This window comes from Mesocricetus auratus, unplaced genomic scaffold (genome assembly GCF_017639785.1).
Source record: "Mesocricetus auratus isolate SY011 unplaced genomic scaffold, BCM_Maur_2.0 Super-Scaffold_100048, whole genome shotgun sequence".
NCBI lineage: Eukaryota > Metazoa > Chordata > Mammalia > Rodentia > Cricetidae > Mesocricetus > Mesocricetus auratus.
Window position 1 is genome coordinate 190,785 of NW_024429225.1, and position 25,110 is coordinate 215,894.

At 47.7% G+C, this 25,110-nt stretch overlaps 2 long non-coding RNA genes across 3 annotated transcripts; both read left to right on the plus strand.

Moving 5' to 3' along the window:
* Window positions 1-9,750: 9,750 nt before the first annotated feature.
* LOC121136117 lies at window positions 9,751-15,175 on the plus strand. 2 transcript variants are annotated; one of them, XR_005873243.1, is made up of 3 exons: window positions 9,751-9,874; window positions 9,978-11,951; window positions 14,377-15,175. It is a non-coding gene; the product is annotated as an uncharacterized LOC121136117 (long non-coding RNA). The 2 variants fall into 2 exon arrangements; XR_005873244.1 differs by lacking the exon at window positions 14,377-15,175 and having other exon boundaries at window positions 9,978-11,497; window positions 11,644-12,229.
* Window positions 15,176-17,316: 2,141 nt separating this feature from the next.
* Window positions 17,317-18,506, plus strand: LOC121136091. Its single transcript, XR_005873219.1, has 3 exons — window positions 17,317-17,411; window positions 17,738-17,852; window positions 18,277-18,506. It is a non-coding gene; the product is annotated as an uncharacterized LOC121136091 (long non-coding RNA).
* Window positions 18,507-25,110: the final 6,604 nt, after the last annotated feature.

A 25,110-nucleotide genomic window follows, 5' to 3' on the forward strand; every position in this document is an offset into this window, starting at 1 on the left:
TTGGTCCAATCAGCATAATGTCATCCATAAAGCATGCCAATGTGATATTTTGTGGAAGACACAGCTGATCAAGATCCTTTCTAACTCATTGGTGACACGGGGCAGGAGAGTTAATAGATCCCTGAGGCAAAACAGGAAACGTGCACTGTCGGCCTTGCCGATTGAAAGCAAATTGCATCAGGTGGTCCTTAGGGACAGGTACTGAGAAAAAGACATTTGCTACATCAATAGCTGCCTACACGTATCAGGAAATGTATTAATTTGCTCATGTAAGGACACTACGTCTGGCACAGCATCTGCAGTTGGAGTTACTATCTCATTGAGTTTCCGATAGTCAACTGTCACTCTCCACGATCCATCTGTCTTCTGCTCTGACCAGATAGGAGGGTTAAAGGGAGATGTGGTGGGAACCGCAGCCCTGTGTCTTTCAAGTCCTTGATGGTGGCTCTAGTTTCTGCAGTTCTTCCAGGGACGTGATACTGTTTTAGACTCAACTATTTTCTTTGGCAGAGGCAACTCTGAAGCTTCCATCTAGCCTTTCCAACCATAATAGCTATCACTCCATAGGTCAGGGAAGGTGCTGGTGAATCTGAAGGTGCTGTGGCATTAAAAAGCCTATTCCAGACATGTAAAGGATTCATCCTTATAATTCTGTTTTTCTGTTTCTCCAGAACCACCGATACCAAAATCTGTATTAGTCAGGATTCTCTACAGTCTCAGAACTTAAGAAATGGATCTCTCTCTCTCTCTCTCTCTCTCTCTCTCTCTCTCTCTCTCTCTCTCTCTCTCTCTCTCACACACACACACACACACACACACACACTGAAATAACTTACAGGTTGCAGTCTAACAGTGGCTAATTGTGAAGGAAAAAAATCTAAGAATCTAGTATCTGCTCAGTCCCATAAGGTTGGGTGTCCCAGATGGTCTTCTGTATACGCTGGAATTCTGAAGAAGTGGACTCTAATGCCAGTGAAGGAATGGATGTTCTAACAAGGCAAGGGCAAGCAGGCAAAGAATAAACCCTTCCTTCTTCCGTTTTTCTTATATAGGCTTCCAGCAGAAATGTGGCCCAGATCAAAGTTATGTCTTCCAACCTCAAGACCTGGATCAAAGGCACATTGTCATCTTACCTCAAGATCTGGATCCCAGGTGTGTCCCCCATTTCTGGATTACAGCTCATTCCAGATATAGTCAAGTTGACAACCAAGAACAGCCATCGCAGGTGTTTAAGCAAATTATTTCAATAAGAATGTAATTATTCTTCCCATCTCCTTAGCAAGTCTCCAGGTAAGTCAACTTCCCAAGAATTGTTCTCCTGGTCAAGTAACTGACAGGCCCAGCAGGATTAACTCGCAAGGGAGAAGACAATAGTAGTTGTGTTGCAATCTTTAGGGGTGCTAGGTCCCTCATGGCTGAATTTACTGGCATGTGTGGCCACACCCAGCTTTTACATGGATGCTATGGCATTGAAGTCAGGTCCTCTTCCTAACAGCAACTATTCTTAGACGCTGATTCATCTCTACAGCCCCAGAATCTATACATTTAAAGTTTTATCCTCTTATTAATAAATTAGGAGGAGAAGAGACCATTAGTGAGAAATAGTTGTTTACCTAATATCTCCCTAATACCCAGAGAGTGTGATCCCTTAGACTGCTAAATAAACACACCAGTCATTTTATTCTTAGGTCATACTTTCCTGTTGGGAGTTTAAGATCACACAGGTGGCCAAAACCAATTGCTTTTTGTTTTTTTAACTGTCAAAGCCACGTGAGGATCTTGTTCTCAGGGATTTGGGCTTGAGAGGAACCTCTGGCTCCTCTGTCGTTCCTTTCACCAGTCCCATCTGTGTAAGGACAAGTCTAAGGCCTTGCTTGATCATGGCTTCACTCAGAAGCCTCCTCTTTGTGGACTGGATATTGATTACGGCTCACTGGGTGGGCTCTCCTTGGTTCAGCCGGAGAATAGCTGATTCTCCAGTTATGCCCGATAGTCCCCTGAGATCTAACTCACCTGGTGAGCAAGAGGTGAGCATTAACCCTTTTGGCACCCACCAGAGAAGACTACTTGAACATGGGTTTAAGCCAATAGAAATATTTTATTAGCCAGCAGCAATTACACTGGTTGTTTGGGATTCCAGTGTAGACCAAACCTCTCTCAGGGTGAGCTTTAAGCACAAAAAGACATAACCTGGGTTGACACGCTTTAGTTAATAAAACAGCCAGAATCAGAACTACTGGGGATGTGTTACATGACCACATTAGTATAGCTTCCAAGCATGGCTGTCTAACACCCAGGAGGTCAGTTACACCAGTCTGCTACTTTTAACTACTATGAAATACTTAGAGAAGGCTTGGGCAAAACCAAACACTTAAACCAGTCCTTGTAATTGTTAGGGAGAGTAGAACAACTATTAATGAAAGCAGAAATTTGCTGTCAGCGAACTTTGACCTTTTGAATACCTTATGTAACTTGCTCAGACCTTTGTAACTTGCTTAAGCTTCCAATTTTTTTTTCATTCTAGAAAAACATCTAGACAAACCATCTAGACAAAACATTAACCAACAGTCAACAAGCCCAACCATTGATCTTTTCCAAACACACACGGCCAATGTCATGGCAGCTGTTTGGCTTGGAAGATAGCGCTGTTTATACAACCTTTATAAAAGAAGGCTGAATTCAAGCTGCATATACAGCAAATTAATACTGTGTAGATACTGTCATACTATCAGGTTTGCTAAGTCCCAAGGTTACCCTTATGGAAAACACAGGACAGTCCACACAAAGTGCACAGAACAATCTACCGTCAGTGCTTTTGGTTTCGAATGAGCTTAGGTAGCAGATAGAGATACAGTCATATAGAGAAATCAATAACACTCGAGATGCCCTCATTCTTTGGCTGTTTTGATACTACTCTCTTCTCTCCGTAACACAGAGTCAGGAGACCCAGCCTCTCTCAGGGAAAGGGGCTTAGGAGGACATTTTGAAACAAACATGCTTGTATCTGAAGTGGGAAGGTCAAACCCCATCTGCTAAGCAAACTTCTCAGAGAGGTCAAACAGTGTGGGACGATTTAATGTATCCACATGGGGCATTTGCTCCTCTGCAAAATACAGCCCAGTGATGGACACCAAGCAAGCTGCACCTTCTTTGGTTCCAGCTGGAAAACTGTGGTGCTGAGGCCAAGGGTCCTCTCTGTTTTCTTCACTGATCGCTGAGATGGAAGTCAGGGGCCTCATGTGTTTACAGCCCCTCAGCCAGCATTCCTGCCGTCTTCTTTCCATGAGCCCAAGGAACCACAGAGATCAGTGTCTCCTGCAACAGAAAACTCTATACACACGACAGGAACATGGGAAAGCCTGGGCTGGAGAACATGTGTGGAGGGGGCGTTGTATGCAGCAGTAGCCATGTGAGTGTTACACAAACAGTCCCTCAGGACTGTCAGATCCAATGAAGCTTTCATACATAGAGACAGCACTTTCCCTCCTAGGCCACTTATAGCTGCCTCCATGCAAATTTCAGGCATTTCCCTCCTCAAATTCAGAGCAAGCTGGATATCACCTTCCTATACAGCCAGTCTTCCCTTCCCCCTGACAGCCTGCCCCAAGTATGTTCACTTAGCTGCTCTCAGTGGGATGAGGAAGCTGTCTAGCTGAGCAGTGTCCTTCCCCATGCACCCTCCCCAGGGGTACTGAGTGGGGAGCCTGCCTCCTCTCACCTTCCTTCCTGGGAAGATGACCACCTCCTTGGGGTCCCATTTGCCTTGTTTCTTGACTTAGGAGTGGTGGTGTGAGCTTCTGCCCTGGTTTTCATGGGAGAAATCTCTGTCCCACTCCAAAAGAACCAAGTGCCTCATTCCATCAGAGCACCAGCCCTTTGCCCTCCTTATTGCTGGCAGGGGTGGGTCCCACCATGCTAGTCCTGATGAGGGATCCCTCACTTTGAAGGGCCCCTGGAGTGCTGGAAGTTTATGTCCACTTTCAAGTCCTTCTTGATATCCAGTGAGTGAGGTATATTACCTTGAGAAGAGATCTTCTCAAATTCCAGATGAGAGACCCCCAAGAAATGTAACAGGGTGCTGGTAGTCACCTAGGGGGTCTCCAAGCATGTTCCCTGGCACAAAGAATCAAAATATCTGGGAAGACAGAAGACCAAGCCACAGAGAAAGCATGGTACAGCTTTATCCCTGAAAGTCTGCTAACCAGACCCTAGCTTGGGTGTTTCAAGGAGTCCTCCACTTTCTCTTATTGGTTCTTTTTAGAAGCCCAACCCAAGCCTTCCTACCATTCTTCTCAGAAGCAAGAAGTCACCATTTCAGACCCTTTAGCTTGCCTCTAAAATTCAGGTCTCCCGTCCTGAATTACCCATGCATCAGTCTTGCTGGTCCCACAAATGAGTTAAAGCTCAAGTAAATTTGGTTGTAGTAGTGTGCTGCAGGCTTATTCCCAGAAAATGTACAGTTTCCGTGAAGATCTCTGAATGTTAAAATGGGTTCACAGACCTCCATTTTTCTTATGTTTTTGACACCCAGAAGTACTCATGAAATGTATTTCAACATCTATAAAAACAAAGCCAGCTGGGTGTGTTGGCACATACCAGCAGTCCCAGAACTTGGAGGTAGGAGAAGGAGAAGTATAGAGTAAAAGAGCCAAGAAAAAAAAAAAAAAAAAAAAAAAAACCACCCTACCCTGACTTGACCCCGAGACCAGGGCCAAAAATGAACACCCTGACTTTGACTTGACTCCAAGTCCAAGACTAGGGCCAGGAACAAGAATGTCACCAATCAGCCGGGCGTTGGTGACACACGCCTTTAATCCCAGCACTTGGGAGGCAAAGGCAAACAGATCTCTGTGAGTTCGAGGCCAGCCTGGTCTACAGAACAAGTTCCAGGACAGCCTCCAAAACAATACAGAGAAACCCTGTCTCAAAAACCCAAAAAAAAAAAAAAAAAAAAAAAAGAATGTTACCAATCCCCGAGCTTGTCCCATGATCAGGCCACCCTGGAAAGCGCCACCCCCGCACACAAGAAGCCCTACATAAAGCTTGACTTCTGCTCAGTTCTCTGCTGCTACTCACCCGAGCAGAGGCAGCTGAGAAAGGCAGGCGTCAGAGGTCCTAGGGCAACGTCTGGAGAAAGGGAGTTGAGATGATCTCCGCCGGTGAGAAAAAAATATTAGGCGTCCTTGTCTAGCATCCCTGTCACACAATAGATGCCTTTCTGTCATCCTCCCCGTAGGTTCTTAGGTCTCTGGCTACCGGACACACGTTTTTTAGTCCCTTTCTAATCTCCAGTAATGCCTACAAATCTATGCCTGCATAAACCAACCAAGCTAGAGGAGTATGCAAAAGGTTAGCACTTAGAGTTGTTGTAAGACAGACTGATAATCAACACACAAAGAACGCGCAAAATAGTAGTGATGCTATCTGAGAGAATAACTTTATTCTTGCCGAGGCATGCCAAAGTATTCAAACGTGGACTGACAGGATTTCTGCAGAGACTTATTCTCAAATGGCCTGGAGCGAGGTGGTACATGAGTAGTCAGTGAGGTAATGGATTAGGGGAAAGGCATGATAGTACTCATCACATGATTTTCTCTAAGCTTAAAAATGTTCTGTGGAAAAAAACCAATGACAAATATGTATGTCCCCAAAATACACAGCATCTACCGTAACCCCACCTATAACTCCTACAAGTGTATTTAGCTGGGGGAATGGGTTCTTTTGTTCTTATATTTTGAATTGTTCTACATCCATATGTATATATAGCTTTTGTACCCACATAATATTTATATAAAACTTAAGCGACACCAAAGACCTACTCAACTGTCCCTCAGGGGCTTCCCGCTACAACCTTGTGACTGGACCTTAGCGAAATAAGTCACTCACAAACCATTTCTCAATGGGGATCACTAGTTCCTTAAGCCTCCCCATACACTTCCTTCATGAGCTACTGCCCGCACAAAACCGCCCTTTAAACTGCCCTACCAGAACAAATGGCTTCCGTCACCACTGAGTGCACAAAGGATTCCGCCCACAAACCTCCCTGGCTCCCCAAAAAGCTCCCACCCCACCTATGGTGTGAGTCACCACCCTCCCCCCACCTCCCGAGGTCAGCCTCAAGGAAACACTGGTTTGATGTTCAGGATTTCTCAGTTACTAAGCTAAGAGCTTGTTCTCTGGAACCGGCCACCCTTATGCTTGCCGCCCTAGAGACCCAGCCCTTGGATCCTACCCTGGAGAGCAGGTCCAAAGAAACGGAGGCCTCTGAATATGTAAGTATTATAACACAACAGTGCAGTGGTGTCCCAGTCCAGGCAAGCACCATCCCAGCCCTAATGTTTTGGATGACATAATTTGGAAAGTATTTTAAACATCACGGGTAAAAAGTTTCTCTGTAAAAACCTAACCAGTAATTCCCTAGTCCCTGAGTCAGCTCTTCAGAATGTTACCAACAACTTCTTTATTATTGTTTTTATTATTATTATTATTATTATTATTTTTAAAAATGTTTGTAGGCATGGGAGGTTTCCGTACGCAGGCCAGAAGAGGAAGGACATCGGATCCCCAAGGACCGGAAATGCTGGGAGCCCACAAGCGGATGCCGGGAACTGAAACCGAGTCCTCTGGAAGAGCAGCCAGTGCTCTTAAGCAGTGAGCCATCCCTCCAGCCCCTTCCGTCTTCAGGAGACTCTCTTTCCTGTCTTAATGGACCCCTCCAAAGTTTGCAGAAGGTAGATTTGGGCCAGGTGTGGCACTGACAAACCCGCCTTAGGCTTAAGAGCCGTTTTACAGTGAAGACAAACCATCTATGCCCATTCCTGTTTATGGTTAAACCTCTGTTTCTCAAGGATTGGGCTATGCCCCACCTGTAACCTAACTACAAATGGTTCTGTAGTTCCTGTTTAGGAAATGGCAACCATGACTTTGCTTCTTCATAAGGTTGTTAGGACCATTGAAAGGTTCAGGCATTACGCCGGCCTGCCCTGTGACCGGACAGGGTGCACTCAGGCAGCACTCGGGCCAGCCCAGAGTTCTGTGAGAACCACGCAGGTGCAAAGGACCCCTTTAAAGGACTGACCCCTACCTGCTTACGCTCTCTCTTACTCTCTCTCACTCTCATCCATCTCATCTTCCATCTTCCCTCTTACTCCTCTCTCTCTCTCTCTCTCTCTCTCTCTCTCTCTCTCTCTCTCTCTCTCTCTCTCTCTCTCTCTCTCTCTCTCTCTCTCTCTCCTCTCTATCTCCTCCTCTCTCATCTTCTCTGTCGTGTCTGTCTCCCCCCCCTTTGGTCTCGCTATAATAAACTATGGCTGATATGCTCGCCGTGGCTTGTGCTCCGTCCATCTCGCCGGTCCTTATTCCATATTTAACAACAGCCATCTTGCAACCCTACTTTTGTTATGACTACCTTATGCAGTTCCTGAAACCCCACCTATTTGCCTGCCAAACATTTTGAGACCCCCTTACCCTTGAACTATAAAAACCCCTATCCTGCCCATGTCCGATGCTGACTTCTTGAGCCCCATCTTAGGGGGAGGCAGCCTGTGTACAAACAACTTGCCTTAATTAATTGTTTGCTTTAATCAATTTGGCCATGATGATCTCGGTCGGTGGATTTACCCCTCCCACCTTTGGGATTAACAGCATCTGCCTAAAATCCCAGCACTCAGGAGGGCAGAGACAAATCCATCTCTGTGAATCCTAGGCCAGCCAGGGTGACTTGGGGTGAGGATGACAGCAGTTGAGGGAGATGATGAAATTTAAACGAAGTCTGAGGTTCTCCCCGTCCCCGTGGGGCATCGGAGAGAGTCAGACGGGTGTGCGAGGGATTGTTGGAGAGCAAGGGCAGGCCTGCGCATCTGGGAACCTAAGCAAGAGGACCGGGAGTAATGGAGGGTTGGGTTAGACTTCAGGCCCTGGGAGGGACGGAGTCTGTGTCTTGTGGCTCAGTTAGGTGAGGGTCAGCCGAGTCCTGACTCAGAGAGCAGCAGCTTTTCCTGTTTTTTCCTGTTTGTCTGACCAGAACCTGTGTTTTTTTCCCTGGATCTATGGGCTTCCTTGCTCATATAAAGCTGCCTGCTGTCTCGTGGCTGACCTCTGTACCAGCTTAAGTCAAACGGCCTTTTCTGCTTTTCTTCTCGGTTTTCCTCCTCTGGGAAGCTGCTGAGATTTAGAGCTTGGGATGTTTTTCTTTTAAACTCTAAAAAAAAAAAAGTGTCCCCTTTTAATAAACGTTGGCTTAGCTTGCCTTTCAAACGTGCCCTGCCTTTTAACTACTGCATTAGTAGAGAAAAGAAAGCTGTTCCTGTAGCTGTTCACAGCATCAACAGGAGCAGAGAACGCTGGCTGTGGCTCTAGGAGACGCACCATGTAGCGCCCACCCCCCCGCCCCCGCCCCGCCCCCAGTAACCTCCCCTCACCTAAGCTCCCTCTGCCTAGGCTGACTAAGGCCCGAGGCAGAGTGGGAAGGAAGGCAGGGAGAAGGGCCTCTGTCTTAAAGGGAATACGAGATAGTCTACTCTGCAGCCATTGTAAGTGATCATGGCCTGGGCACACAGATTTAGGTCACCCCAAATTCAGTGTTCCAACGTGGAAGCGGCTTCGTGACGTTTTACGGTTGTATAGAACGAAGAAAGTCATAAATCAATGCAAGTTTAAGATATACTGTTGGGCACATCAAAGAGACAGAGGGAGCTTGCCTATAGGCCCAGGACGCTGGCTGATGGCATTCTCGGCTTTCGGGTTTGTGGAAGATAGTGGTCTGCTAGGTTAATACGTTCTAGGGTTGTTTTTGTTTTGTTTGTTTGTTTTTTATCTATTAGCTACAATATGTTATTAGTTCAGACACAGAGGTGGGCTAGGAATGGCTGGCTGTAGAGGCGGGTGGGAGGGCGGCTAAAAGACCAGATAATCAGCCCCCGGGGCACGCAACAGTCCAACCTCTCCTCAGTGCTGAAATTCTAATCGGCCATTTAGTTTCTGCAGGCACGGGTTCCCCTCTGGAGTTTTCATTCGCGCTGGCATACAGGCCTGGGAGAAACCAAAGGGGGGGGCGGGTCAAAGGGGAGAGACAGGAGCTAGTGCCCATCAGATCTCTGACCTTTGCTTGGCTCAGAGCTGGGTTCAGAGGGCAGGAAGAGGAAGACGAAGAAGGCGAGATTTAAGCAGGAAAATAGGATGCTGGTCCATGCCAAGCATGGCGGTGCACACGTTTGGATCCAGCACACAGAAGGCAGGAGCAGGTGATCTCTGAGTCTGAGGCCAGCCTGGTCTACAGAGTTAAACCCTGTGCCAAAAAAAGAAAAAAAAAAGAGACAAAAGAAAACTTGTCGGCCCGTGTAAAATGGGGGGCAATTGTGATCTCTGAGAGTGGAAGAAGCGGTCTCATCCACAGCATTAAAGGAGCCCAGTGGCATCTGTTTGTCTCACCAACTTAAAGAACGAAATTCTGTTTTTGTCTGGCAAGCACCGTGAGGCGAGCAGCTGCGGGGGGGGGCGTTCCACTGAGGTTGTGGCAGGAACCCGGTGAGGCACAGTTAGCCCGTCAGGCCAGTTGGCGCGCCAACATCGTGTGCAGGTGCCTCTCGGTTTCAATCAGATCCTCACTCGTCGTCTCCAGGATGTACGTGGGGGCGGGGCTGGTGCTGGGGGCGGGGCTGGTGCTGGGGGCGGGGCGGGGCGGGGTGGGCCTGGGGGCGGGCTGGGGCTGGGGCTGGGGGCGGGGCTGGGGCTGGGGGTCCGGGTGGCTCATCTGTTGTGTAAAGGGAAGGAGCAAGGTGACAAGAAGCCAGACCGGGAACTAGAGTGCTCTCTTCTGGGATGCTTCGTCTGTGGCCGAGCCCTTGCCAAGGACATCGCTGGCCTCTGGACAAGGGTAAGAATTAGAACTGCTTGATTCTTAGGGTTCCTCCCCTAAAACTGGCTGACCGGTTAGTACCTCCCGCTCCAGTCACTTTGGGCTCATTTGCATACCGCAGGCTTTCCGAGCACGTTCTGTTGCACACGGTTCCGCTCACAACTTTATGCATCCTGGTGCATCTCCTGTGAACAGTACTGGGAACAGAGGCACAGCTCCGCACTGCCACCTGCATCAGCCTGGGGGATTCTGGTAATCTTTTAGCGGCCTTGGGTAAAACCGGATCCGTGGCTTCAACCAGAAAAATAAATAAATAAATAAAGTTGAGCCAATGTTAAAGGAGCTGCCATGAAAAATGGAAAGAATGCCGCTCAGGGAAGAGTGAGTCATGAGGAAAGCGTGGACGATGTTTTTAACAGATTCTAACCAGGCATGTTGAGAGAAAGTGAGATGCTTAGGGAAACAATAAGATACACTCAAGTGTGGGCATGGGCTTCTCAAGGGAGAGTTGCCATTAAACGCCTCAGCAGTTGCTGTATTTGCCATTTTAGTGGCTTCCAGTTTACATCTGAAAGGGCTGCTGAGATTTTCTTTTCTCCATTTCTTACTTTGTGTGTGTTCGCGCGCACACACACATGCGAGTGCACGTGCGCTCGCTCACGCATGCAACAAGTGCATGCAGGATACCCTCAGAAGCCAGAAGAGGGCACTGATTGGATCCCCTAGAACTGGAGTGAACTCTCCTGGGGGAGCTGGGACTTGAACACCAGTTCTCTGGAAGAGCAACCAACGCTCTTAGTCACTGAGCCATTTCTTTTCTGGCATTTATTTATTTATATTAATAAAAGCAGCTCCAGAGGTGTCTCTGATGGAATAACAATCGGATAAACCAAAACCAAGAATCTCTAGGGGTGTATAAGGGGGGTGGGAAGTACCTTTTACAATGAAAGCGGTTGGGTTAAGATTCCTAGAAAATGTGGGTTTAAAGCTGGGAAAAGAGCAAAGCCTTAATAAATACTCATTGTGTTAGAATTATTTTTTAAATTTATTATTGTTGTTGTGTATATGTTGTGTGAATGCAGGTGTGTGTGTGTGTGTGTGTGTGTGTATACCATGGCACACATACGGAGGTTAGAGGAAAATTTTCCCAAACTGTTTCTCGCCTTCTGCCACAGGATGCAGAGATTGAATTTGTTGCTTAGCGAGTGTTTTTACCTGCTGAGAAGCATTGTCATCACTGTGTTGGGAAATCTGACTCTCAGCTCGCTGAAGACTTCAACCAGACTCTGGAGTGAGGGGGTCCCCTCCTTTTCACGTACATAACTTTCCCTATCTTTCAATTCTTCCACAGCCAATGTCTCAAACCTGAGCAAGTGTGTGTGTGTGTGTGTGTGTGTGTGTGTGTGTGTGTGTGTGTGTGATAGTGAACCGCAGGTCAAAGCCAGGCACTTTCAAGCGCTTTGCACCTATGCCAGTGGCCAGATGTGGTCGGGTTCTGCGAGGAGTTCCAGCCTTCCTATCTGCCAGCTTTCTCTTTACATTTGCTGATGTTGCAGCCTCTGTGAGGATCCTCAAATGCACGTCTCTGTCCTGTTCCATATCACACTCACGTCCCCGTCGGCTGACATCTTCTGTCCCAAGGTATCTTGCCTCCCATAAAATAATAATAATAATGTATTATGTATTAATGTATTGCGTATAATTAATTTTAATTACTACAATAACATAATAATGTTACAATTGATAATTACTCATTATAATTCATAACAATATTCTTCTTATTATAGTAACAAATTCTTATCTGAGGCAAGATAGAAAGCCTGGAAACTGTGGGGGCTTGGAAAGGAGAGATTGCAGCCTTCTGCCAAGGGATAGTCATGGAGACCAGCACAGTCAGCAACATTTGCTATGACCATAGCTAACAATGTATACAAACTGTTTTTCCTTTAAATTATTTTTTATTTATTCTTTGAAAATTTCATATATATATATATGCAATCTATTTTTACAATGTTAACCATTCCTTTCTGGTATTTGTTTTTACGCCATGATGTTTTCAAAGCGGAGTGTTAAAGCAGCAATACAGCAGATGAAGGTATGGAAATATCTGACCTTGGATAAGGCTTTTTTCCTCTCTGGAATGCGCCTTGGGAATCTCAGTGTCAACTTTGCTTCAGGAAAAGCTCCTTCCTGCAGCCCCAAGATCTGGCTTTACTTCACTGGTGTGAATCCAGCCAGGTAGCTCCTGAGCTGCATCTGATGGTTCGATTAAGAAGTGGCGTGAGCAAAAGATGCCATTCCACAGGGCTCATATGGAGGGGATTTTTATTAGGGGAAAGAGAATGGAGGGGGGGCATACCAGCCTCTGGGGACAGGAGCAGCAGAAAAGAGAGACAGGGAGGGGAGGGGAGACAGTGAGGCAGGCAGAGAAGCAGAGAGAGAGAGGAACGGGGGAAGGGGGGAGTGGGCAGGGTCCTTTTAAAAGGGAATGTAATGAATGTGCACAGGAGATGCTCTTAGTGGTTTCAGCTGAGGACGTATCCTGTCAGAACCCCAAAGGCAGGCCAGTGCAGTTGCCTGAAAACTAATAATAGGTACTGTGTAACTGTGGGAGTCACTGGTTTCTGTTCACCAGAGTCTGCAAGGACAAGGACATCTTCACTTGTCTACCCAACCCCCCCATCCATTTCACTTTATTTATTATGATTATTTTCAAAACAAGGTTTCTCTGTGTAGCTCTGGATGTCCTGCAATTCCTCTACATGTAGACCAGGCTAGCATCAAACTGAGGGATCTGCCTGCCTCTGCCTTCAAAGTGCTGGAACTAAAGGCGTGTGCCACTATGCCCAGCTCCCATACCATTTTATTAAGGTAGGTGTAATGATGTATGCCTATAATCCCAGCTCTTGGAAGACTGAGACAGAAGGATCATTTTGAGTTTGAGGTCACCCAGGGCTATTGAGGGAGACCTTATCTTAAGCAAATAAATAATATAATACATCTTATTGGGGTATATTTACACACCATAGAATTCACCTGTTTCACGTGTTCAACCCAGTGATATTTTTAGACACTTTACCCAGTGCTGCAACAATCGCCATCAGTCAGTTCTGGACTATTCTAATACTAGAGATAAGACCTCTAGGCTAATTTACATTAGCTGTTGTTCTACTGTGAACCACAGGAGACCACTCATCTATAAATGCCTTTCCTGAACATTTAATATAAACAGAACCACAAATACATGGTCACATACTTAGCATATGTTGAGGTCTGTCTCAGTGGTTTAGTGTGCCATCATATAGACAGACTAACACAGAAATGTATTCATTCACTAGCTGATGTGCTAGGTGGTTTCTGGGTTTCATCCGTTATGAATAGTGCTGCTGCGGATGTTTTTCTGTGCAAGTGGCTCAGCCTCAGTTACTCTTCCGTTGCTGTGATGAAACACCATGACCAGAGCAACTTAAAAAGACATCTAATTGGAGGCTTGCCTATGGTTTCAAAGGATTAATCCATGGCCATCATGGCGGGCACATAGCCCCGGGTAGGCAAACACAGCCCTAGAGCGGTAGTAGCTGAGCACCTACGCCTGATCTGCAAGGTGTAAACAGAGAGAAGGTAAGACTGGGGCTGGTGTGAGCTTGTGACCCCCCCCTCCCAGTGACACACCTCCTCCAGCAAGACCACATCTCCTCTTCCTTCCTAAGCACTCCAACACGTGGGAACCACACGCTCAAATGCATGAGCCATAGAAACAGAAAAATCTTAGGAGAGAGGGAAGGAAAACACAAATGCAAGTGTTGACCTCATGAGCCTTTCACATCTCTCTTATTGATTTGACCCCAGGATGAAATACAGCACCCACAATAACGTAACAAGCTTGGGATTGTTTCCCAATATGCCATTGACCCGGTTAAAGCATCCTCTTGCTGTGGTCATGGCAGTCTTCCTGGAATTCTTTTCTTTCAGGTTTGGTGTTACCTTCTTTTGTGTGCGTGTGGTGGGGTGTTCGAGACAGGGTCTCTCTGTATTGTTTTGGAGGCTGTCCTGGAACTCGATCTGTAGACCAAGCTGACCTCGGACTCACAGATATCCACCTGCCTCTGCCTCCCCAGTGCTGGGATTAAAGGCGTGCGCCACCAACGCCCAGCCTGGTGTTATCTTCTAACCAGCTGACTTGGCCTACCACACTGATCCATGGTTACCTGCCCAAGAAATGGAAAAGATGTAGCTAAGAGTGGATCTTATGGTGCTTTGTTTTTATTTTATCCCAGAAGTGCCCACAGAGGCCAGTTAAAAATGGCTGTGAAACACTGTTTCTGTTCTGGGACTTGAACCTTCGTCCTCTGGAAGAACACCCAGTACTCTTCACCACTGAGCCATCTCTCCCGTCCCTTGAGAATGACCAACCTACTTTCTAATCTAAACCTACTTTTTGATCCTGCTAGCTACAGGCGAGTGCACTGTTTGTTGGCATCTTTGACAGCACTTGCTAATATTGGTCTTATTCATCACAGCCGTTCCAGCAAGTGGAAATGCCAGCTCATGGATCACCGTCCTCGGTGCTAAGGATGGACTTCTGGGACTAAGCAGTCACAGCGCAGAGTCACATCCCCAGGGAAGTGCACAGATTATCTTCACACAAACCCACTAGGGAGGCTGTACTAGCTCCTCAAGCCACAGATAACGCTCTCTGAAACCCCAGCTTGGCTCCCGAGTCCCGGGAAGTTTCCTTTGCCATTCTGGAGAAGTGATGTGCGGAGACCTCTCACATACCCCAGAGAGGCAGGCACAGGGATCCTTCGTGACAGCTTCATTGGTCAGCTGCGGGGCAGCAGGCCAGGGTGGTGGGCCTTTCTCTTGTGTGGATTCTTACGAGTTCGCTGGTCCCCGCGGTTTTCTTGGCCGGAAGGATCCTGCTGCCCAGTGAAAAGCTCAGCAAAACGACGCTGCTCCAAAAAGCAACCAAACACCTCTGTGCTTGTTTTTGTTTTATTTGCCTTGCCTTCTGTTTGTCTTAATTTGATTTTTTTTAATCCTTTTTACTTCTTCCTTCTTTGTAGTAGTTTGAAGGATCTGTCCCCCATAGTCTTGAGCGTTGAATACTTGGTCCCGCAGCAGGCGGCACTGTTTGGGAAATTTAGGAAGTCTGCCTTACTCTAGGAAGCATGTCACTGGAGATAGGCTTTGGGGTTCAAATGTCACATGCTACTCCCAGTTCTCCCTCCCTTAACTTAAATGTGACAAGTACAGCACTGTCATGCTGCTTCTCTCTATACTCCGAACGCTAGATCAGTAAGTAAATGAATGCGCATACTTTCTGTATTTATTATCTTTCAAGACACGCTGTTATGGTAAAGCACCACGACCAAAGTGACTTCTGGAAGGAAAGACTTTATTTTCTCTCACAGTTACAGAGAAAGAGTCCATATGAGGGAGACGCGGCACCGGAAGGCGGCCAGAGCAAGAAGCTGAGGGACCTCTCGTCACACACAGAAAGCACAGGACGTGAGCAGGAAGTGCGGCAAAATTATAAACACTCAAACCCCGCCTCCAGTGACACGCCTGCTATACACTCAAACCCAGCCCCCAGTAACGTAAATGATATACACTCAAACCCCGCCCCCAGTGACGCTCATGCTAGAAACACTCAAACCCCGCCCCCTGTGACGCGCCTGTATTAAACACTCAAACCCCGCCCCCAGTGACGAGCCTGCTATACACACTCAAACCCCGCCCCCAGTGACGCCCCTGCTAGAAACAGTCAAACCCCGCCCCCAGTGACGTTCATGCTAGAAACACTCAAACCCCGCCCCCAGTGACGTGCCTGTATTAAACACTCAAACCCCGCCCCCAGTGACGTGCCTGCCATAAACACTCAAACCCCGCCCCCAGTGACGCCCCTGCCATAAACACTCAAACCCCGCCCCCAGTGACGCCCCTGCCATAAACACTCAAACCCCGCCCCCAGTGACGTACATGCTAGAAACACTCAAACCCCACCCCAGTGACGTGCCTGCTAGAAACACTCAAACCCCGCCCCCAGTGACGCGCCTGCCATAAACACTCAAACCCCGCCCCCAGTGACGCCCCTGCCATAAACACTCAAACCCCGCCCCCAGTGACGCCCCTGCTAGAAACACTCAAACCCCGCCTCCAGTGACGTGCCTGCTAGAAACACTCAAACCCCGCCCCAGTGACGCACCTGCCACAAACACTCAAACCCCGCCCCCAGTGACGCCCCTGCCATAAACACTCAAACCCCGCCCCCAGTGACGCCCCTGCCATAAACACTCAAACCCCGCCCCCAGTGACGCCCCTGCCATAAACACTCAAACCCCGCCCCCAGTGACGTACATGCTAGAAACACTCAAACCCCGCCCCAGTGACGCGCCTGCCATAAACACTGAAACCCCGCCCCAGTGACGCCCCTGCCATAAACACTCAAACCCCGCCCCCAGTGACGAGCCTGCTATAAACACTCAAACCCCGCCTCCAGTGACGTGCCTGCTAGAAACACTCAAACCCCGCCCCAGTGACGCCCCTGCCATATACACTCAAACCCCGCCCCCAGTGACGCCCCTGCCATAAACACTCAAACCCCGCCCCAGTGACGCCCCTGCCATAAACACTCAAACCCCGCCCCCAGTGACGCGCCTGCCATAAACACTCAAACCCCGCCCCCAGTGACGCGCCTGCTATAAACACTGAAACCCCGCCCCAGTGACGCGCCTGCCATAAACACTCAAACCCGGCCCCCAGTGACGCCCCTGCCATAAACACTCAAACCCCGCCCCAGTGACGCCCCTGCCATATACACTCAAACCCCGCCCCCAGTGACGCGCCTGCTATAAACACTGAAACCCCGCCCCAGTGACGCGCCTGCCATAAACACTCAAACCCGGCCCCCAGTGACGCCCCTGCCATAAACACTCAAACCCCGCCCCAGTGACGCCCCTGCCATAAACACTCAAACCCCGCCCCCAGTGATGCGCCTGCCATAAACACTCAAACCCCGCCCCCAGTGACGCGCCTGCCATAAACACTCAAACCCCGCCCCCAGTGATGCGCCTGCCATAAACACTCAAACCCCGCCCCCAGTGACGTGCCTGTATTAAACACTCAAACCCCGCCCCCAGTGACGCCCCTGCCATAAACACTCAAACCCCGCCCCCAGTGACGCCCCTGCCATAAACACTCAAACCCCGCCCCCAGTGACGCCCCTGCTAGAAACACTCAAACCCCGCCCCCAGTGACGCACCTGCCACAAACACTCAAACCCCGCCCCCAGTGACGTGCCTGTATTAAACACTCAAACCCCGCCCCCAGTGATGTGCCTGATAGAAACACTCAAACCCCGCCCCCAGTGACGCACCTGCCACAAACACTCAAACCCCGCCCCCAGTGATGTGCCTGATAGAAACACTCAAACCCCGCCCCCCGTGACGTACATGATATACACTCAAACCCCGCCCCCAGCGAAGCCCCTACTAAAGGTTCCTTGACCTTGATTGTCTCAAATCCCTAGCAACCATAGGCTGAGTACTGAAACGTGAGTCTGTGGGACATTTCTTGTCCTGAAAGAATAACAATGGGGCCCTGACACGAGTTTGAGAATGCTTAGACTTCCTCAAGGTTTCGTGAACGACAGCAGTGACTGTGAGCTATGCAGCTGCATATGTGTGCTTACAAGTGTGTATGTGTATGTATGTACACATATACACACGTGCCCTTGCATTCCTGCTGAGTGCTTCTTAGTACATCTGATTGGTTTTCCTTTCATAGCACATTTGGTTATTGGGTGGACACAGTTAGGGGCTGAGATTTGCTTAGCGCTCTAGCACCACATAATTAACAAATTAGTTAATCAATTAATAGGATGGGTCAGAAAGATGGCTCAGTGGGGAGGCCAAGCACGACACCACCCCGACTTCAAAACCCGAGCTCTAGACAGGAAAGTGAGAGAACCCTCCACATGTGCGCTCCCCACGCGGTAAGTAAATACGTAAATGTGATTTAAAAAAAAAAAGACTGAAGTTCAAAACCAATAGAAAAAACGCATAAGGTAAATGCAACAGAGAATTGTAAATAAGCATTATGGTTCTGCAAAGCCAACCAGTCCTACTGTTGATAAAACAGCAGTGGAGTGGCAGGCTGGATCATCAGGGCTAAGGTACTTCGTAAGTCTAAGTTCGCATACTGGGGATTCTGAAGATTTAGCCTGCCTCCATCTTAGGCTTAAAGGTCATCTTGTAGTGAAGCAGGCTAGGTTCATTTCTTATCATTAGACCTCTGTTTCCTAAGAATTGGGCTGTGCCCACCGTAGCCCAACAGCAGGCGGTTCTGTACGCCTGTCCCAGGAACCGCAGTCATATCTTTGAGTTTATAACGATCTTGTAACCCTGCCTTTGTTTCAGAAGGTTATATGGCCACCTAGGACTGCCTTGCAACCACGTCTTTCTTTCGGGAGGGACTGACTTGCTGTGCTTGTGTTCTGCTCCTGCGACCCCACCTATTTTGTCCCCCCCAAGCCTCCCACTTGGAAACTTCCTTCTCGTGAGCTGTGAAAGCTTTGTCTTTCTCACATTCAATGATGACCTCTGGAACTTTGCCTTAGAGGGAGGCAATCTGAGTATAAAATAGAGAAGCTTGTTTTAATTAATCGCTTGCTTTAATTAACTTGGCCGTGATGATTTGAGCTGACACTCTTTCTCCGCACGTCTCTGGGACTAACAGTCCCTATCCATTTGTGAGAGGACAGCACCTGGCATCCAAGGAGACCTAACGGCCACCCACCTGAAATTTCAGACACTCTTCTACTTGGCTTTGTTTCTCAGGAGTCTGATAGGTTCCCTGACATTTCCTTATGTTCAGAGTGAGCGTCTTTAAAACACCTGTACTAAAATAAGAACCGGAGCCAGGCAAGACGGCATAAGCTTGTGATCTAAGCACGCAGAAGGCAGAGGCAGAAGGGTCGGGTGTTCCAGGTCATCCTCGGCTACATAAAAACTTGAAGGCCAGCCTGGGCTACGTAAAACCCCCACTCTTGGAAACAAAAACAAGAGGCAAAATGCTGCCTAGAGAAAACGGCCAGAGACCAGAGCTGGGAAAGGACGAGATTGGCGAGTGAAACAGAGCAGACAGGAACCCAGCCAAATGGAGGAGGGGCTTCTTTGGTGTGAGGCCCCAGAGGGGAGGCTCAGGGGAAAAGCTGCTCCTGCCAAGCCTGAAACCTCTGAGTCCTGGGAACCTCAGGCTGTCCTCTGATGTTCACACCTTCGTACTTGTGCACACACACACACACACCACACACACACACCAAATTAAAACAAGCAAACAAATATAACAATATCCAATCGTCAATCCGATTGCAGTTGAATGACTGTCGTGCTTTGCTGGGGTTGGGAGGCAGAATGCACTAACTATGGTGTTGTTTATCCCAGTGGAGCGATGAGGGTTCACAGTCTGATTGGAAATGGCCCTGGGCAGCCCTTGGGGAGTAAGGAGCCTTCCGAGGAGCCAAAGCAGGTCAAGCTCCAGGGCAAGGCAGCTGGCCACATTCACCCTTTGATTCAAGCGGGAGCTTGGAACTGCAGCATCCAGAATGAAACTGGGAAAGGGAAGCCCAACGCCCCTGGCTCACACGCAAAATGGTGTCCCTCCCCCAACACACAGCTGGAGAGGAGAGCCAGAGAACGGAGCTGGGAAAAAGAGACTGGCGGTGAGGTAAACCAGGCAAGAGCCTGGCAAACTGACAAGTAGGAAGGAAAGTGAAAGCCAAACGGAGGAGGGGTTTCTTTGGCTGGTGCAGGAGAAGGAAGGCAAATGGGTCTGGAAAAGTGTCAAATCTAATTTAGGCCCAACCTAAAAATGAGGTAGGGATATTATAGAAAAGATTTCCATTTTTATTGAAATACAAATCAGCGGTGGCAGAAAAACCAGGCATACAGCCAGTGTTAGTTCAAAAGACATTCCTTAGAAACAAAATATTATTACAAGAAGCATGCACAATTTACCAGAAAAGGGCCACACAGATCTCAAGCAAATCAAAGTTACACAGAAGGCACAGCGTGGAGCAGGGCTGGGCCAGGGACAGGGTGGCATGGTCCCTTTCCCTCCCTCTGGCTATGCTGGAGTGGAGGTGACATTTCCTTACCTACCCTCTGTGTGCTGAAGCGGTCCTTTTGTTCCCAAAGATAATCAATCTACATAATAGGAAACAGCCTTAAAAAAAGAAAAGAAGAATAATATCATAAACTCCTGTTGTCAAAGAATCACGGCTCCTACCTGAAAGTGGATAGGAGATAATTTATTCTGGATCCAAATATGAGTGACCATGGCCCAGGAACACAGATTTAGGTTATCCAAAATTCTATTTTCCAACATGGAAGAGTTTCAGGAAGTTTTTATAGTAACAGAACAAAGAAAGCCATCAATCATTTCATGGGTGGTCCGATGGCTCAGCAAACTAAAGTACTTGCCACCAAGCCCGACAACCAAGTTTGATCTCTGTGGCCCACAGGGAAAAAGAGAAACAACTCCCCAAGCTGTTCTCGGAGCTCCAGGTGCACAAAGGCACCCTGTGCTCATGTGCATACAATAAATGAATATGCTAATTAACAAATGGTCTTTCCCCTACAAGACACTTTTCAAATCCATTGTTAGAGACATCCAAGAAGCAGGCTACAGCAAAGCGAGGACACCTTTGCTACAGATGTTTTAGCTTGTGGTTGGTGGAAGCTACTGGTCGGTGGAAACCGGTGCCGTTTGTACGTTCCAAGTGATTTACTCAGCTGGCACAAAGCTGTCAGTCAGTGACAGAGGAGGGAAGTGAATGGCTATTAAGCAGGCTGAAGGTGGTCCAGGTTATTTGCCTCTGGACTTGTGACGTCCAGGCTCTCCACGGTCACTCCAGCTCCAACAGTCAGCCTTGCAGAGGGTTCAGTTGGAATGGCAGCTTCTTTTTTTTTTTTTGGTTTTACGAGACAGGGTTTCTCTGTATTGTTTTGGAGGCTGTCAGTCCAGCCTGGCCTCGAACTCACAGAGATCCGCCTGCCTCTGCCTCCCGAGTGTTGGGATTAAAGGCGTACGCCACCACTGCCCGGCTGGAAGGGCAGCTTCTTTCTGGAGAGTTTTGTTCACACTTCCTTTGCTTCCCCCAAAATTAAGGCTATACGATGTATTCTTGGCTGCACTGACTTAAGTTATCAAGGAAACACCTAATTTGCTGGCGTAAAATAGCTCCAAAAATGTGTTGATTAAAAGTAGCATGATGCATCTAACACACCAACTGGCATGTCTAATAAAAGCAGAAAAAACTGTATCCATTTTATCAGTATAAATCCTGGATAAACGCAGACGAAACCAGAACACTGCTATGTCCGTGTGTGTCCAGGTGCACACACGTGTGCATGTGGAAGCCGGAGGACAACCTCGAAATATCATCCGTCAGGTGTTGTCCGCTTCATTGTTTGAGAGTCTTCCACGAGTGTGTAAGTCACCAAGTAGGCTTGCCAGTATCCACTGAGCCCAGGGATCCTCCTTCACCCCCACCCCCATCCCACCACCCCCAGCACTGAAAGGAAACCACCACCATGCCTGGTTATTTACTGTTGGTGTTCCGAGGAATCAAACTTCCTCCTGCATGCAAGGCAAGCACTTCATTGACTGAGCTGCTTCCCAGCTACATTTAAATTGCTGGGGGAAAAAAAAGCAATGTAGTGGCATCTTGTTCCTGCAGTGGACTCTGGGTGGGGGCTACACCTTAGGGTGTGACTTCAGTGTGTTTGCATATGACCCTTTATAAGGAAGAGGAGGGGCTGGCTCGAACTCTCTTGGGTTGTGGTCAGAGCATCCTGAGGGGCTGAGCCCGCATCTCCAGGGGCAGAAGACCACGGTGGTTATTTACCATTGTTGTGTGAGTGTTCCGCAAATAAATACCTGTTCATCCTCTACCTGGGTATGTGTGGACTCCTTTCATGCACATTCAAAACAAGCCAGGCCAAGTAAGTGTTACTAATTTGTACAAAACTAATAGTAAGGTGAAACCTGGGCATTTCAAAGTGAGGTTGGTGCAAGGAACACTGTGTGTTAGCTGACAATGGTCCCCTCCTCTCGCCCACATTCTCCCCACTCCCCAAACTTTGGGTCTCTGCAAGAAGTCAGAAATATCTGTAGCCACAGAATCATCCCAGAGAGACCGTGATGCAGCAAAGCTCATCTCACGTAGCGGACTCGATGGGAGCAAACCTTGCTGATGTTCGTATGCTGTAAACGGTGGAGCACAACTGTGGGATGCATAGCTTGACTAGCTCCTGTCTTGTTCAAGCGGACCTCTCATCTTAGCACAGGACCGTGAAGGGTGTTGTTGGATGGGGCTGGAGGACAGAAACTGGACCAGAAGTCACTAGCTTCATACCTTCCACGTTCCTCCAGGGTGTCTCTTTATTGTGAGCTTTAGTTTTACATTTCACTGGGGGGGGGGGTCACTGAAGCTAGGCTATTGCACACTCGAAGCAAGTTCTCTACCACTAAACTATCTCCATAGCCTCTAACAGCTAGCACTGTACAACATCACATACACACACACACACACACACACACACACACACCCTATAACCTGAGAAAAAGTTAAATACCTGATACTAACAGTTTTACCTCTCTAGAGCTCATTTCTGTGAACCACCATCTAAAAGCCTTTTGTGGTCATCTGTTAGGTTAGTGCACATATGTCATGATGCATTTTTCTCAGTCATCCCTCCTTTTGTACTGTCCTGTCCCCCTGCAAGCTGTAACTCCAAACTACACAATGAGTTGTGTTCCAGTCTAGTTAGGGACACAAGACTCTATTGCAAAACTTACCATTTGAAAAAAATAGTGCTTTTTACTTCATTTAGGCAGACAAAATAATCAGTGCAGTTGTTGGCTATAGGTCTTTAGTTTATTGGACTTGATCGGCCATCTCATTAGCATGGGAAATGCAGCTTTTAACACCTCTACCTAGAGCAGGGCCCTGACCAACTTTACCTCTTATCTTTCTGTTCCTTTCTTCAGTTTAGCCTTCTATTTATTTATTTAGGTGTTTTGAGACAGGTTTCCTCTGTGTAACAGCCATAGCTGTCCTAGAACTCGCTCTGTAGACCAGGCTGGCCTTGAATTCAGAGATCTACCTGCCTTTGCCTCCTGAGTGCTGGGATTATAGGTGTGCGCCACCACTGCTCAGCTGTGCCACTAATGCTTGGCGTCATTTTTTTTAAATAATAAAACATTCCCAAATGTGCCTTAAGCGGCACCTTCTGGGATATCTTTACCACTGTCTTTCTTAACTCAAGTCTCAGGAATACATTAACACACCCTCTTCCCCCACTCCCAATTTAGTTCTCCTTTGAATTCTTGAAGCAGATATGATCATTAGCCCTTAAAGTATACTGCTTTCCATATAGCATTGTGTTCCTTCTTTTCCTCTCAAAACTTAGGGTGTCCTCACAGTTTAATGGAAAAAGATGATTCTGATACATAAAATAAATGTAAAGATTAGTACAAAGTCATTAACAGACAAAGGGCATGACTATCTTAAGCTTGCCGTTTTTTATATACATTTTCTCTCACCTTCTTCCTCTTTTTTTATTTATTTTTATTTTTTTATGTATACAGTGCTCTGTCTGCACGCATCCCTGCAAGTCAGAAGAGGGAACCATATCTTGTTATGGATGGCTGTGAGCCACCATGTGGTTGTTGGGAATTGAACTCAGGACCTCTGGAAGAGCAGCCAGTGCTCTTAACCTCTGAGCCATCTCTCCAGCCCCACCTTCTTCCTCTTATACCAACTTATGTTATGATTGCTTAGGACAGTGTTCCACACACCGTACATAAGTATTTGTTGATAACAAAGCTGACCATGGCAGAATCAATAAAAAATACAATTTGAGTGTATGTTTGTTTTTTTTTTTTGGTTTTTACGAGACAGGGTTTCTCTGTATTGTTTTGGAGGCTATCGGTCCAGCCCAGCCTCGAACTCACAGAGATCCGCCTGCCTCTGCCTCCCGAGTGTTGGGATTAAAGGCGTGCGCCACCACCGCCCGGCTTGAGTGTATGTCTTGATACTGTCCATGAAACCAAGAAAAATCAGTCCATTTGCAGGCACCCTACAGGCCTCTCTACAAGAGTGGCCTCATCACTAGTTTTTCCAAGAAATTCTTTTGATTAGGGGATCCTTCCAGACCTGGTTCCTTGATTTTGAGCCATTTCTCTTGTCTCCTAAGATTTTAGTTTTGGAAGAGAGAGTAGTGCAATTTCCTTAACAAGTCAGCAAAGTGAAAGATGAGAGAGAGAGAGAGAGAGAGAGACTGATTGATTCATTGATTACAGGCTATGGTTCGCCTTATCTAACATTGGCTGACTATGAACAGCAAGTCCAAGAATCCAGTAATTGCTCAGTCCATGAAGCTGGCTATCTCATCTTGCTTTCAGTATATGCTGGAAGCCTGAAGAAGTCGACTATTTTGTCAGCGAAGGAGTGGACTTCCAGCAAGGACAGGGCAAGCAGGCAAAGAGCAAACGCTTCCTTCCTTCTTCCATGTCCTCATATGGGCTTCCAGCGGGTGTGGTCCAGATTAGATCTGCACTAAAGGCGTGTCTTCCCAACTCAAGATCTTATTAAGGGTGTGACTGTCTACCTCAAAGACCCAGATTAGAAGTAGGTCTTTCCATCTCAAATGAAGGGAAAATCCCTCACGAGTGTGCCCTCTATTTTTGAGCTTTAACTAATTCCAGATGGAGTCAAGTTGACACCAAGAATAGCCACCCCACAGGGCTGAAGGAGACACCGAGTATGAACCACCTCACAGGCTTGACTGGGATTGGAAAGCACCTGGCCAGAGGTGCAAAACAATGGCAAAAGGGATTTGCTGCTGCGTTGTCAGGACGGAGTGGAAAAAATGACTGAAAAGCTAGAGGCTAAAAAGGATGCGAGGAGAAAGTGGCAGCTAAGGAACAGAAGCGAGGGCCGTGGGATGCGGATACTCAGGAAAGCGGCCGGGGCAAAGCAGAGCTCAAGGAAGAGGCTGCCCCGCCCCGCCCCGCCCCGCCCCGCCCCGCCCCGCCCCATTCTTCACTTTCATCCTTTGCCACAACCTCTTCTCCATCCTTAGCTGCTTCCAAAAACCAGAGACTCATACAAGACGTGGTCCCAGAGCTCCTCAAGTCAATCCTGGCCAATGCCTCATCTTCACACCAAATTACACACAAAAAGA